The sequence below is a fragment of the Denticeps clupeoides genome, unplaced genomic scaffold, assembly GCF_900700375.1.
Source record: "Denticeps clupeoides unplaced genomic scaffold, fDenClu1.1, whole genome shotgun sequence".
Lineage (NCBI taxonomy): Eukaryota > Metazoa > Chordata > Actinopteri > Clupeiformes > Denticipitidae > Denticeps > Denticeps clupeoides.
The window spans coordinates 25,311-38,864 of NW_021629888.1; the positions used below are offsets into that span (position 1 = coordinate 25,311).

The 13,554-nt window shown below is 39.8% G+C and overlaps 2 pseudogenes; both read right to left on the bottom strand.

Annotated features, from left to right (window-relative positions):
• Positions 1–5,684: 5,684 nt before the first annotated feature.
• Positions 5,685–5,803, bottom strand: LOC114776664 (uncharacterized; annotated as a pseudogene).
• A 2,538-nt stretch (positions 5,804–8,341) lies between these two features.
• LOC114776666 (uncharacterized) lies at positions 8,342–8,460 on the bottom strand (annotated as a pseudogene).
• Positions 8,461–13,554: the final 5,094 nt, after the last annotated feature.

Consider the following 13,554-nt stretch of genomic DNA (forward strand, 5'->3'; position numbering starts at 1 on the left):
TTAAACCAAAGGGGCTTAAACACATAACAAAGAGTGAAAACTCCCGCTTTACTTTCAAATTATGATGGAGAAAAGGCAAAAAAAGCTAACAAAGCCATGTAAATACTTTCATTTTAAAAGTTTTTAAATAGTTAAAGCTTACAGCACCTGGTATTCGCAGGTAGTCTCCCATCCAACTACTAACCAGGCCCAAGCCTTCTTAGCTTCTGATATCAGACAAGATTGGGCATTCTTCAGCTGGTTTGTCCATACACAAACTCTGCTTGAAAATCTTGAACTTTAAACCAAAGGGGCTTAAACACATATCAAAGAGTGAAAACTCCCGCTTTACTTTCAAATTATGATGGAGAAAAGGCAAAAAAAGCTAACAAAGCCATGTAAATACTTTCTTTTTAAAAGTTTTTCAATAGTTAAAGCTTACAGCACCTGGTATTCGCAGGTAGTCTCCCATCCAACTACTAACCAGGCCCAAGCCTTCTTAGCTTCTGAGATCAGACAAGATTGGGCATTCTTCAGCTGGTTTGTCCATACACAAACTCTGCTTGAAAATCTTGAACTTTAAACCAAAAGGGCTTGAACACATATCAAAGAGTGAAAACTCCCGCTTTACTGTCAAATTATGATGGAGAAAAGGCAAAAAGTTGGAGTGGTAAGCTTTTATTTGCAATACAACAAATAAAGTGCACACCTTCTAGAGGCAATGCAATACTGGGTCGATGAATGGAGCGGATGGAGCAGGCCCTATTGCCGACTCCCTGTTCTAAAAATCCGCTTAATATGACATATCAGATATTAAATTGACATCAGGGTGCGTAGCACCTGAAGGCCGAGGGCTGGAAAACCCCATCTAATCGATTCAGCTCCAAGCCTGTGAATGATCGTTGTAGAGCACACACAGACAAAGAAACCTGAAGAGAAGTTTAAAAAAAAAAAAAAAAAAAAAATGAAAAAAGGCGGGAAAACATATCAAAGAAAGAAAATACCCCTTAACTTACTTTAAAAAAAGTTAACAGAGTGATGTAAATACTTTCATTTTAAAAGTTTTACAATAGTTAAAGCTTACTGCACCTGGCATTCCTACATAGTCTCCCATCCAAGTACTAACCAGGCCCAGGCCTTCTTAGCTTCTGAGATCAGACAAGATTGGGCAATCTTCAGCTGGCATGTCTGTAAGCAAACTCTGCTTGAAAATCTTGGACTTTAAACAAAAGGGCTTTGAAAACATTATAAAGTGCGAAAACTCCCGCTTTACTGTCAAATTATGATGGAGAAAAGGCAAAAAAGCTAATAAAGCCATGTAAATACTTTTATTTTAAAAGTTTTTCAATAGTTAAAGCTTACAGCACCTGGTATTCCCAGGTAGTCTCCCATCCAAGTACTAACCAGGCCCAAGCCTTATTAGCTTCTGAGATAAGACAAGATTGGGCATTCTTCAGCTGGTTTGTCCGTACACAAACTCTGCTTGAAAATCTTGAACTTTAAACCAAAGGGGCTTGAACACATATCAAAGAGTGAAAACTCCCGCTTTACTGTCAAATTATGATGGAGAAAAGGCAAAAAAAGCTAACATAGCCATGTAAATACTTTCATTTTAAAAGTTTTTCAATAGTTAAAGCTTACAGCACCTGGTATTCCAAGGTAGTCTCCCATCCAACTACTAACTAGGCCCAAGCCTTCTTAGCTTCTGAGATCAGACAAGACTGGGCATTCTTCAGCTAGTTTGTCCGTACACAAAATCTGCTTGAAAATCTTGAACTTTAAACCAAAGGGGCTTAAACACATATCAAAGAGTGAAAACTCCTGCTTTACTTTCAAATTATGATGGAGAAAAGGCAAAAAAAGCTAACAAAGCCATGTAAATACTTTCTTTTTAAAAGTTTTTAAATAGTTAAAGCTTACAGCACCTGGTATTCGCAGGTAGTCTCCCATCCAACTACTAACCAGGCCCAAGCCTTCTTAGCTTCTGATATCAGACAAGATTGGGCATTCTTCAGCTGGTTTGTCCATACACAAACTCTGCTTGAAAATCTTGAACTTTAAACCAAAGGGGCTTAAACACATATCAAAGAGTGAAAACTCCCGCTTTACTTTCAAATTATGATGGAGAAAAGGCAAAAAAAGCTAACAAAGCCATGTAAATACTTTCTTTTTAAAAGTTTTTAAATAGTTAAAGCTTACAGCACCTGGTATTCGCAGGTAGTCTCTCCATCCAAGTACTAACCAGGCCCAAGCCTTCTTAGCTTCTGAGATCAGACAAGATTGGGCATTCTTCAGCTGGTTTGTCCATACACAAACTCTGCTTGAAAATCTTGAACTTTAAACCAAAAGGGCTTGAACACATATCAAAGAGTGAAAACTCCCGCTTTACTGTCAAATTATGATGGAGAAAAGGCAAAAAGTTGGAGTGGTAAGCTTTTATTTGCAATACAACAAATAAAGTGCACACCTTCTAGAGGCAATGCAATACTGGGTCGATGAATGGAGCGGATGGAGCAGGCCCTATTGCTGACTCCCTGTTCTAAAAATCCGCTTAATATGACATATCAGATATTAAATTGACATCAGGGTGCGTAGCACCTGAAGGCCGAGGGCTGGAAAACCCCATCTAATCGATTCAGCTCCAAGCCTGTGAATGATCGTTGTAGAGCACACACAGACAAAGAAATCTGAAGTTTAAAAAAAAAAAAAAAAAAAAAAATGAAAAAAGGCGGGAAAACATATCAAAGAAAGAAAATACCCCTTAACTTACTTTAAAAAAAGTTAACAGAGTGATGTAAATACTTTCATTTTAAAAGTTTTACAATAGTTAAAGCTTACTGCACCTGGCATTCCTACATAGTCTCCCATCCAAGTACTAACCAGGCCCAGGCCTTCTTAGCTTCTGAGATCAGACAAGATTGGGCAATCTTCAGCTGGCATGTCTGTAAGCAAACTCTGCTTGAAAATCTTGGACTTTAAACAAAAGGGCTTTGAAAACATTATAAAGTGCGAAAACTCCCGCTTTACTGTCAAATTATGATGGAGAAAAGGCAAAAAAGCTAATAAAGCCATGTAAATACTTTTATTTTAAAAGTTTTTCAATAGTTAAAGCTTACAGCACCTGGTATTCCCAGGTAGTCTCCCATCCAAGTACTAACCAGGCCCAAGCCTTCTTAGCTTCTGAGATAAGACAAGATTGGGCATTCTTCAGCTGGTTTGTCCGTACACAAACTCTGCTTGAAAATCTTGAACTTTAAACCAAAGGGGCTTGAACACATATCAAAGAGTGAAAACTCCCGCTTTACTGTCAAATTATGATGGAGAAAAGGCAAAAAAAGCTAACATAGCCATGTAAATACTTTCATTTTAAAAGTTTTTCAATAGTTAAAGCTTACAGCACCTGGTATTCCAAGGTAGTCTCCCATCCAACTACTAACTAGGCCCAAGCCTTCTTAGCTTCTGAGATCAGACAAGACTGGGCATTCTTCAGCTAGTTTGTCCGTACACAAAATCTGCTTGAAAATCTTGAACTTTAAACCAAAGGGGCTTAAACACATATCAAAGAGTGAAAACTCCTGCTTTACTTTCAAATTATGATGAAGAAAAAAGGCAAAAAAAGCTAACAAAGCCATGTAAATACTTTCTTTTTAAAAGTTTTTAAATAGTTAAAGCTTACAGCACCTGGTATTCGCAGGTAGTCTCCCATCCAACTACTAACCAGGCCCAAGCCTTCTTAGCTTCTGATATCAGACAAGATTGGGCATTCTTCAGCTGGTTTGTCCATACACAAACTCTGCTTGAAAATCTTGAACTTTAAACCAAAGGGGCTTAAACACATATCAAAGAGTGAAAACTCCCGCTTTACTTTCAAATTATGATGGAGAAAAGGCAAAAAAAGCTAACAAAGCCATGTAAATACTTTCTTTTTAAAAGTTTTTAAATAGTTAAAGCTTACAGCACCTGGTATTCGCAGGTAGTCTCTCATCCAAGTACTAACCAGGCCCAAGCCTTCTTAGCTTCTGAGATCAGACAAGATTGGGCATTCTTCAGCTGGTTTGTCCATACACAAACTCTGCTTGAAAATCTTGAACTTTAAACCAAAAGGGCTTGAACACATATCAAAGAGTGAAAACTCCCGCTTTACTGTCAAATTATGATGGAGAAAAGGCAAAAAGTTGGAGTGGTAAGCTTTTATTTGCAATACAACAAATAAAGTGCACACCTTCTAGAGGCAATGCAATACTGGGTCGATGAATGGAGCGGATGGAGCAGGCCCTATTGCCTACTCCCTGTTCTAAAAATCCGCTTAATATGACATATCAGATATTAAATTGACATCAGGGTGCGTAGCACCTGAAGGCCGAGGGCTGGAAAACCCCATCTAATCGATTCAGCTCCAAGCCTGTGAATGATCGTTGTAGAGCACACACAGACAAAGAAATCTGAAGAGAAGTTTAAAAAAAAAAAAAAAAAAAAAATGAAAAAAGGTGGGAAAACATATCAAAGAAAGAAAATACCCCTTAACTTACTTTAAAAAAAAGTTAACAGAGTGATGTAAATACTTTCATTTTAAAAGTTTTACAATAGTTAAAGCTTACTGCACCTGGCATTCCTACATAGTCTCCCATCCAAGTACTAACCAGGCCCAGGCCTTCTTAGCTTCTGAGATCAGACAAGATTGGGCAATCTTCAGCTGGCATGTCTGTAAGCAAACTCTGCTTGAAAATCTTGGACTTTAAACAAAAGGGCTTTGAAAACATTATAAAGTGCGAAAACTCCCGCTTTACTGTCAAATTATGATGGAGAAAAGGCAAAAAAGCTAATAAAGCCATGTAAATACTTTTATTTTAAAAGTTTTTCAATAGTTAAAGCTTACAGCACCTGGTATTCCCCGGTAGTCTCCCATCCAAGTACTAACCAGGCCCAAGCCTTCTTAGCTTCTGAGATAAGACAAGATTGGGCATTCTTCAGCTGGTTTGTCCGTACACAAACTCTGCTTGAAAATCTTGAACTTTAAATCAAAGGGGCTTGAACACATATCAAAGAGTGAAAACTCCCGCTTTACTGTCAAATTATGATGGAGAAAAGGCAAAAAAAGCTAACATAGCCATGTAAATACTTTCATTTTAAAAGTTTTTCAATAGTTAAAGCTTACAGCACCTGGTATTCCCAGGTAGTCTCCCATCCAAATAGTAACCGGGCCCAAGCCTTCTTAGCTTCTGAGATCAGACAAGATTGGGCATTCTTCAGCAGGTTTGTCCGTACACAAAATCTGCTTGAAAATCTTGAACTTTAAACCAAAGGGGCATGAACACATATCTAAGAGTGAAAACTCCCGCTTTACTGTCAAATTATGATGGAGAAAAGGCAAAAAAAGCAACAAAGGCATGTAAATACTTTCATTTTAAAAGTTTTTCAATAGTTAAAGCTTACAGCACCTGGTATTCCAAGGTAGTCTCCCATCCAAGTACTAACCAGGCCCATGCCTTCTTAGCTTCTGAGATCAGACAAGACTGGGCATTCTTCAGCTAGTTTGTCCGTACACAAAATCTGCTTGAAAATCTTGAACTTTAAACCAAAGGGGCTTAAACACATATCAAAGAGTGAAAACTCCCGCTTTACTTTCAAATTATGATGGAGAAAAGGCAAAAAAAGCTAACAAAGCCATGTAAATACTTTCATTTTAAAAGTTTTTCAATAGTTAAAGCTTACAGCACCTGGTATTCCCAGGTAGTCTCCCATCCAAGTACTAACCAGGCCCAAGCCTTCTTAGCTTCTGAGATCAGACAAGATTGGGCATTCTTCAGCAGGTTTGTCCATACACAAACTCTGCTTGAAAATCTTGAACTTTAAACCAAAAGGGCTTGAACACATATCAAAGAGTGAAAACTCCTGCTTTACTTTCAAATTATGATGGAGAAAAGGCAAAAAGTTGGAGTGGAAGCTTTTTTTTGCAATACAACAAATAAAGTGCACACCTTCTAGAGGCAATGCAATACTGGGTCGATGAATGGAGCGGATGGAGCAGGCCCTATTGCCGACTCCCTGTTCTAAAAATCCGCTTAATATGACATATCAGATATTAAATTGACATCAGGGTGCGTAGCACCTGAAGGCCGAGGGCTGGAAAACCCCATCTAATCGATTCAGCTCCAAGCCTGTGAATGATCGTTGTAGAGCACACACAGACAAAGAAACCTGAAGAGAAGTTTAAAAAAAAAAAAAAGAAAAAAGGCGGGAAAACATATCAAAGAAAGAAAATACCCCTTAACTTACTTTAAAAAAAGTTAACATAGCCATGTAAATACTTTCATTTTAAAAGTTTTTCAATAGTTAAAGCTTACAGCACCTGGTATTCCCAGGTAGTCTCCCATCCAAGTACTAACCAGGCCCAAGCCTTCTTAGCTTCTGAGATCAGACAACATTGGGCATTCTTCAGCTGGTTTGTCTGTACACAAACTCTGCTTGAAAATCTTGAACTTTAAACCAAAAGGGCTTTGAAAACATTATAATGTGCGAAATCTCCCGCTTTACTGTCAAAATATGATGGAGAAAAGGCAAAAAATGCTAACAAAGCCATGTAAATACTTTCATTTTAAAAGTTTTTCAATAGTTAAAGCTTACAGCACCTGGTATTCCCAGGTAGTCTCCCATCCAAATACTAACCGGGCCCAAGCCTTCTTAGCTTCTGAGATCAGACAAGATTGGGCATTCTTCAGCAGGTTTGTCCGTACACAAAAGCTGCTTGAAAATCTTGAACTTTAAACCAAAGGGGCTTGAACACATATCTAAGAGTGAAAACTCCCGCTTTACTGTCAAATTATGATGGAGAAAAGGCAAAAAAAGCAACAAAGCCATGTAAATACTTTCATTTTAAAAGTTTTTCAATAGTTAAAGCTTACAGCACCTGGTATTCCAAGGTAGTCTCCCATCCAACTACTAACCAGGCCCAAGCCTTCTTAGTTTCTGAGATCAGACAAGATTGGGCATTCTTCAGCTAGTTTGTCCGTACACAAAATCTGCTTGAAAATCTTGAACTTTAAACCAAAGGGGCTTAAACACATATCAAAGAGTGAAAACTCCCGCTTTACTTTAAAATTATGATGGAGAAAAGGCAAAAAAAAGCCACAAAGCCATGTAAATACTTTCATTTTAAAAGTTTTTCAATAGTTAAAGCACCTGGTATTCCCAGGTAGTCTCCCATCCAAATACTAACCGGGCCCAAGCCTTCTTAGCTTCTGAGATCAGACAAGATTGGGCATTCTTCAGCAGGTTTGTCCGTACACAAAATCTGCTTGAAAATCTTGAACTTTAAACCAAAGGGGCTTGAACACATATCTAAGAGTGAAAACTCCCGCTTTACTGTCAAATTATGATGGAGAAAAGGCAAAAAAACAACAAAGCCATGTAAATACTTTCATTTTAAAAGTTTTTTAATAGTTAAAGCTTACAGCACCTGGTATTCCAAGGTAGTCTCCCATCCAACTACTAACCAGGCCCAAGCCTTCTTAGCTTCTGAGATCAGACAAGATTGGGCATTCTTCAGCTAGTTTGTCCGTACACAAAATCTGCTTGAAAATCTTGAACTTTAAACCAAAGGGGCTTAAACATATATCAAAGAGTGAAAACTCCCGCTTTACTTTCAAATTATGATGGAGAAAAGGCAAAAAAAGCTAACAAAGCCATGTAAATACTTTCTTTTTAAACGTTTTTCAATAGTTAAAGCTTACAGCACCTGGTATTCGCAGATAGTCTCCCATCCAACTACTAACCAGGCCTAAGCCTTCTTAGCTTCTGAGATCAGACAAGATTGGGCATTCTTCAGCTGGTTTGTCCGTACAGAAAATCTGCTTGAAAATCTTGAACTTTAAACCAAAAGGGCTTGAACACATATCAAAGAGTGAAAACTCCCGCTTTACTGTCAAATTATGATGGAGAAAAGGCAAAAAGTTGGAGTGGTAAGCTTTTATTTGCAATACAACAAATAAAGTGCACACCTTCTAGAGGCAATGCAATACTGGGTCGATGAATGGAGCGGATGGAGCAGGCCCTATTGCCGACTCCCTGTTCTAAAAATCCACTTAATATGACATATCAGATATTAAATTGACATCAGGCTGCGTAGCACCTGAAGGCCGAGGGCTGGAAAACCCCATCTAATCGATTCAGCTCCAAGCCTGTGAATGATCGTTGTAGAGCACACACAGACAAAGAAACCTGAAGAGAAGTTTAAAAAAAAAAAAAAAAAAAAGAAAAAAGGCGGGAAAACATATCAAAGAAAGAAAATACCCCTTAACTTACTTTAAAAAAAGTTAACAGAGTGATGTAAATACTTTCATTTTAAAAGTTTTACAATAGTTAAAGCTTACTGCACCTGGCATTCCTACGTAGTCTCCCATCCAAGTACTAACCAGGCCCAAGCCTTCTTAGCTTCTAAGATCAGACAAGATTGGGCAATCTTCAGCTGGCATGTCTGTAAGCAAACTCTGCTTGAAAATCTTGGACTTTAAACCAAAAGGGCTTTGAAAACATTATAAAGTGCGAAAACTCCCGCTTTACTGTCAAATTATGATTAATAAGAACGTAGACAGGATCAACTACATCCATTACAATGTTCAGAAATTAGGAAATTGGACACAAGACGGTTTTGAGGCCGTGCATGGGCAATTATCTGCCACTACCCTAATGGCTTTTCAGAACAGAATAGCGCTTGATATGCTCTTGGCTGAGAAAAATGGGGTTTTGCGCCGTGTTTGGAGAGCAATGCTGCTCGTTCATACCAAACAACACAGCTGCAGGAGGCAGTCTGACATTGGCCATTGACGGCCTGCGCACCCTCAACCGGAAGATGAAGGAGCATTCAGGGGTGGAAACTACGATGTGGGATTCCTGCATGAATGTATTCGGGAAATACAAAGCCCTAGTTCAATCTGTTTTAGCATCTATGGCTGTATTTGCTGCAATTCTGACCTTGTGTGGATGTTGTTGTATTCCTTGTCTGCGCAGTCTTGTGAACCGTCTCATCACTACGGCCTTATCACCCAGGGAGGTTGATCCCACACAGTTATACCCGCTCTTGGAAAATAAAATCCACGATGAGGGCTTTGAGATGTCCATGGAGCCCAGTGACTTACAGTTGAGCCAACTGTTCCGAGAATCTATCTTCGAGAATTGAAGCAACATCCCTTTGAGTGTAAATGTATTGCTCGGTTTATGAACTAATAGTCGAAAATCCTACCGGAAGAGGTTATTAGGGAAGTACTATAGAAAAAAAAAAAAAAAAAAAGTTCAATACATGATAAACAGGGGGGAAATATTGGGGGACATATGCTTGACTCATTATGTTTCAAATGTATTTTTTGTTGTTTTAATTCTGAATTTCCTGAATTTATCAGGCTTTTTTGTTGTTTTAATTCTGTATTTCCTGAATTTATCAGGCTTTTTGTTGTTTTAATTCTGAACTTCCTATATTTATCAGGCAAGGTGCTGTTTGGATAAGGCTGGAAACGACGTTCGGAAATATGGTGACTTATGGTGATAGGATGGTAGAATATGGATCTCTCAGCAGACTTGAATCTGCTGATTCAAAGAAAAAAAAAAAAAAAAAAAAAAAAAAGAGCGTTTTGAATCGGCAGGGTAGCATTTATTCTGTCCTCTCCTGAACAGCGACACCACGTTTTTGTTCTCTTGAATGCTTGGTTGGTTGCATTGTGGTTTCGATTCGGTGCGTCATGTGGCCTGTTCTCAGCACCGTACTACAGTCCCTATGTGGTCCAGAACGGCATTATCACTCTGTGTGATACTCACAATGTTTTCCTATTATTTTTATTATTCTTTATTCACGATTTTTCTGTTATTATTATTATTGTTGTTATTATTAAGAAAAAAAAAAAAAAAGATATATGTATATATATCACTATACTCACGATTTTTCTGTTATTATTATTGTTGTTGTTATTATTAAGAGAAAGACAAAAAAAAGAAAAAAAAAATATATATATATATATATGTATATATATAACTATACTCACGATTTTTTCTATTATTATTATTATTGCTGTTATTATTAAGAAAAAAAAAAATTGAAAAAGGTTTGATACATGATAAACAGGGGGGAAATGTTGGAAAATGTATATAAGTTATCATGTTATTAACCTTTACTACCTTTTTGACATATATATCCCACATGTATTAAACTCTATTAATCCTTTTGACATATATATATATATATATATATCTTGCATGCATTAAACTATATTAATCTTTTTAATATGCGCACTACATTGAATCATTAGTCTCTTCAGAAACTGGTGGGCTAAAGGCTGTTTGCAGAACAGAATGACCGCGACTTGATAAGAGGAGGCCTGCAGCCGCGGAGAAGCAAGAAAAACAAGAAGACCTTGGCGATGGAGCGTCTACCAAAGAGACAACCCTACATGCAAATTATAAGCTTATTTGGTGTGATCCTGTGATGAATGTACCGCCCTATTATTGAATAAAAAGAGAGGAAGCGGAAGAGACGGCAGAGCTTTTTGGAGGCTGCTGTATTGGTCGTCTCTGATCGCTCTCCTTGCAAGTAAAAGAGCTCAACTTCTTCGTGTCATTCTTCTCTGGTTTATAAGTGTTGGAACGGCGTACAACTCTAACATTTTATTGGTCCTTCGAGCCGGATTCCAAGACACCAAAGGATTCCAGCGGACGGGACGGATACCAGGAAATCCTTGGCCAAGGCTGACTCCTTAGGAGGGGTCAGAGACAGACCCCTTTGGGGACTGGGAGGCCGACCCGTCGGTTGGGATCTGGAGGTTGACGGAATCTTACGAGTGAGAGAAGGCACGGGGGTAAGTTGACTTCTGTTTAAAAGAAATGGAATGAATGGTAACAAGAGGTTACAAGAGGTAACAAGAGGTTACAAGAGGTAACAAGAGGTTACAAGAAGTAACAAGAGTAACAAGAGGTTACTTAAAGGAAACAAACCCTGGGTATTCTAGACTCTGGCAGGTAACAAAGACAGTTAAATTCCGTGGGGGGGCGGACCCCTCCCGTAAAGGGTTAAATTCCGCGGGGAGGACGGACTCCTCTGTCAGTGAAAAGGAACGTTCAATAGTAAAATAAGTGATTTAAAACTCATACAGGTGTATGAGAGTGCGCGCGGGTGTGAGTGTGTGGATGAGTGGGGGTGAAAGTCACTAGACGGACACTCCATACAAAACCTCACAGGGAAGGAAACAGCGACCCCTCGTGGACGCAGAGGCAAGGTATTTCCACCCCAAATGATTTGAGGTAGAAGTGAAATACACCACGAGAGGAATTTTGATACGCTGTCCTGTGAACAAATACCAGTGTTTTAGGATACCCCAGGTACATCACACTGGCCTAAATTTAGGTCAAAATGGGTAAGGGATCCAGTAAACCAGAACCGAAAGAAGAACTAAAATGTAAAGACTGGAGGTATGTAGAGCAGATTAACAAAGCCTACGTCGAGCCTTTAAATAAATGGATAACAAAATACGGGTTTGATGGACAACTGAGATTAAAAAAGTCTAATTGAGTTACAGGGAGCCATAAAACATACATGTAAAAATAAGGAGAAGCAAATGAAGCGAGAAGGGGTTGAGGCTTTAATACAGTGGATAAAGATAGCAGGAAAGAGAGAAGACGGGGAGAGGAAGATAAGACAGGCTAGAGAGAATGCAGCACGTGAGGAGGAAAGGGAGAGAGAGGATCAGGCAGTTAAAGTGATGGAAGTGGAGAAAACTATTCTGTTTCTCCGCAAAGAAGACCATGAAGAAACTGGAAGTAGGGGAAGTCAGAGGGAAGGGGTGCGTAGGGCTGACGAGGAAGGAGTAGGGGAGGAGGAGGCAATGGGGGCCGCTAGTGCAGCCACCAGCGCTTCCCTCTGTGCCTGCAGCTCCTCCCCTGTATCTGGATATGGGATATGGCATATCCACGCCATGCACATAGACAAACTGATAAGAACTAAAAGGAAAAGACAAACCTATAAAAAAATTGACACCTTTTGGGAAAACACTATGCGGGATACAGACACATTTTACCATGTAGGCGGAGATAGAGAGAGACAGGGAGGACGCAGGGGAAGAAGAAGAGGGGGTGTCCAAGGACGAGGGTGGAACACACAGGGCCAATGGAGAGCAGGCTGCTGGTCCTGTGGGAAGGCTGGGCACATAGCCAGAGACTGTCTAGCAGGGCCGGGAGATAACATGGCATGACTGGAGGAGAAGAATTAGTAGGGAGTAGTAGGGAGATCAGCAAATGGGGGTACAACAATAGTCACTGCTTCTAAACCAGTTTGGGTGAGAGACCCCAAAGGAACATCATGTAAAACGTGTCCATCCTTTTTATCCCAGAATGCCCTGTTAATTTGCTGGGAAGAGACGGCTTACTTAAATTAGGTTTGGCACTCGTCTCCACTCCGTAACAGGTGTGGAGCTCATGCCCTCTGACGAACTACATGTCACCATGTGGTATAAAAACTCTCCTTGACCTGATCCAATATACAAAAAGAAATTGTCAGGACTCACGCCAACAACCATAGTCATTCTTTATGTTTACTCGGACGGGCAAGGTAACGTGGTGGTGGGGGTCGCTTTACCTAGCAATGCTCCGGGTTGGTATCCACCGCACATCTCACTGTATAAAAACAGAGAGAGGAGTTGGAAGTCGTTGGGCACCATAGTTCAAGAAGGTGACAGCGCAACGGATTTGGGCAGACATGTGGGACAAATTAGAGCATAATTTGGAAATGGCTGTATTGGACAATACAGACCAAGACTGGAGTACATCCAGAAACCAGTGACATTTTCTGCTCACTGAAGAAGATGAATCAGAACTAGCACAAATCCCTCAATCATTGTGGTCACAAGGACCGTCTGATGTAGGACTGATAAAAGGAATTTTGCCGGTACAAGTCAGACCCAAAACAGAATATCGGCCTTGCATAAGGCAATATCCGCTTAAACCTGACACCCTAGAAGGCAAAACACCAGTGATACGTGACTTACAGCAAGCAGGGGTTATTATAGAGAGAGATTATTCCCCCTGCAATACGCCTATATTCCCGGTAAAAAAGCAAGCTCCCTCGGTGGGATGGAGAATGGTGCAGGATCTGCAGGCAGTAAATGCTGCAGTAGTACAGCGAGCTCCGTGTGTGCCTGACCCACACACATTACTAAATTCCTTAAGACCAGATGCGCGAATATTTACTGTGGTCGACATTAGCAATGCCTTTTTCTCCATTCCCATAGACCCAGACAGCCAATTTTGGTTCGCCTTTACATTTCAGGGGAAACGATACACCTATACTAGGCTTCCCCAGGGCTATTGCGAAAGCCCTACTATATATTCCCAAGCCATGCATGCCAGCATGTCCAAATTTCAACCACCGGGGGGAAGTCAGATTCTACTTTACGTTGATGATATATTAGTGGCTTCTCCGAGTCTAGATGCATGTAAAATTGACACTGTGGCCCTCTTAAATCACCTAGCTATAGAGGGGCACAAAGTTAGTAAAAACAAATTGCAATTGTGGAATCCACAAGTCAAATACCTGGGTCA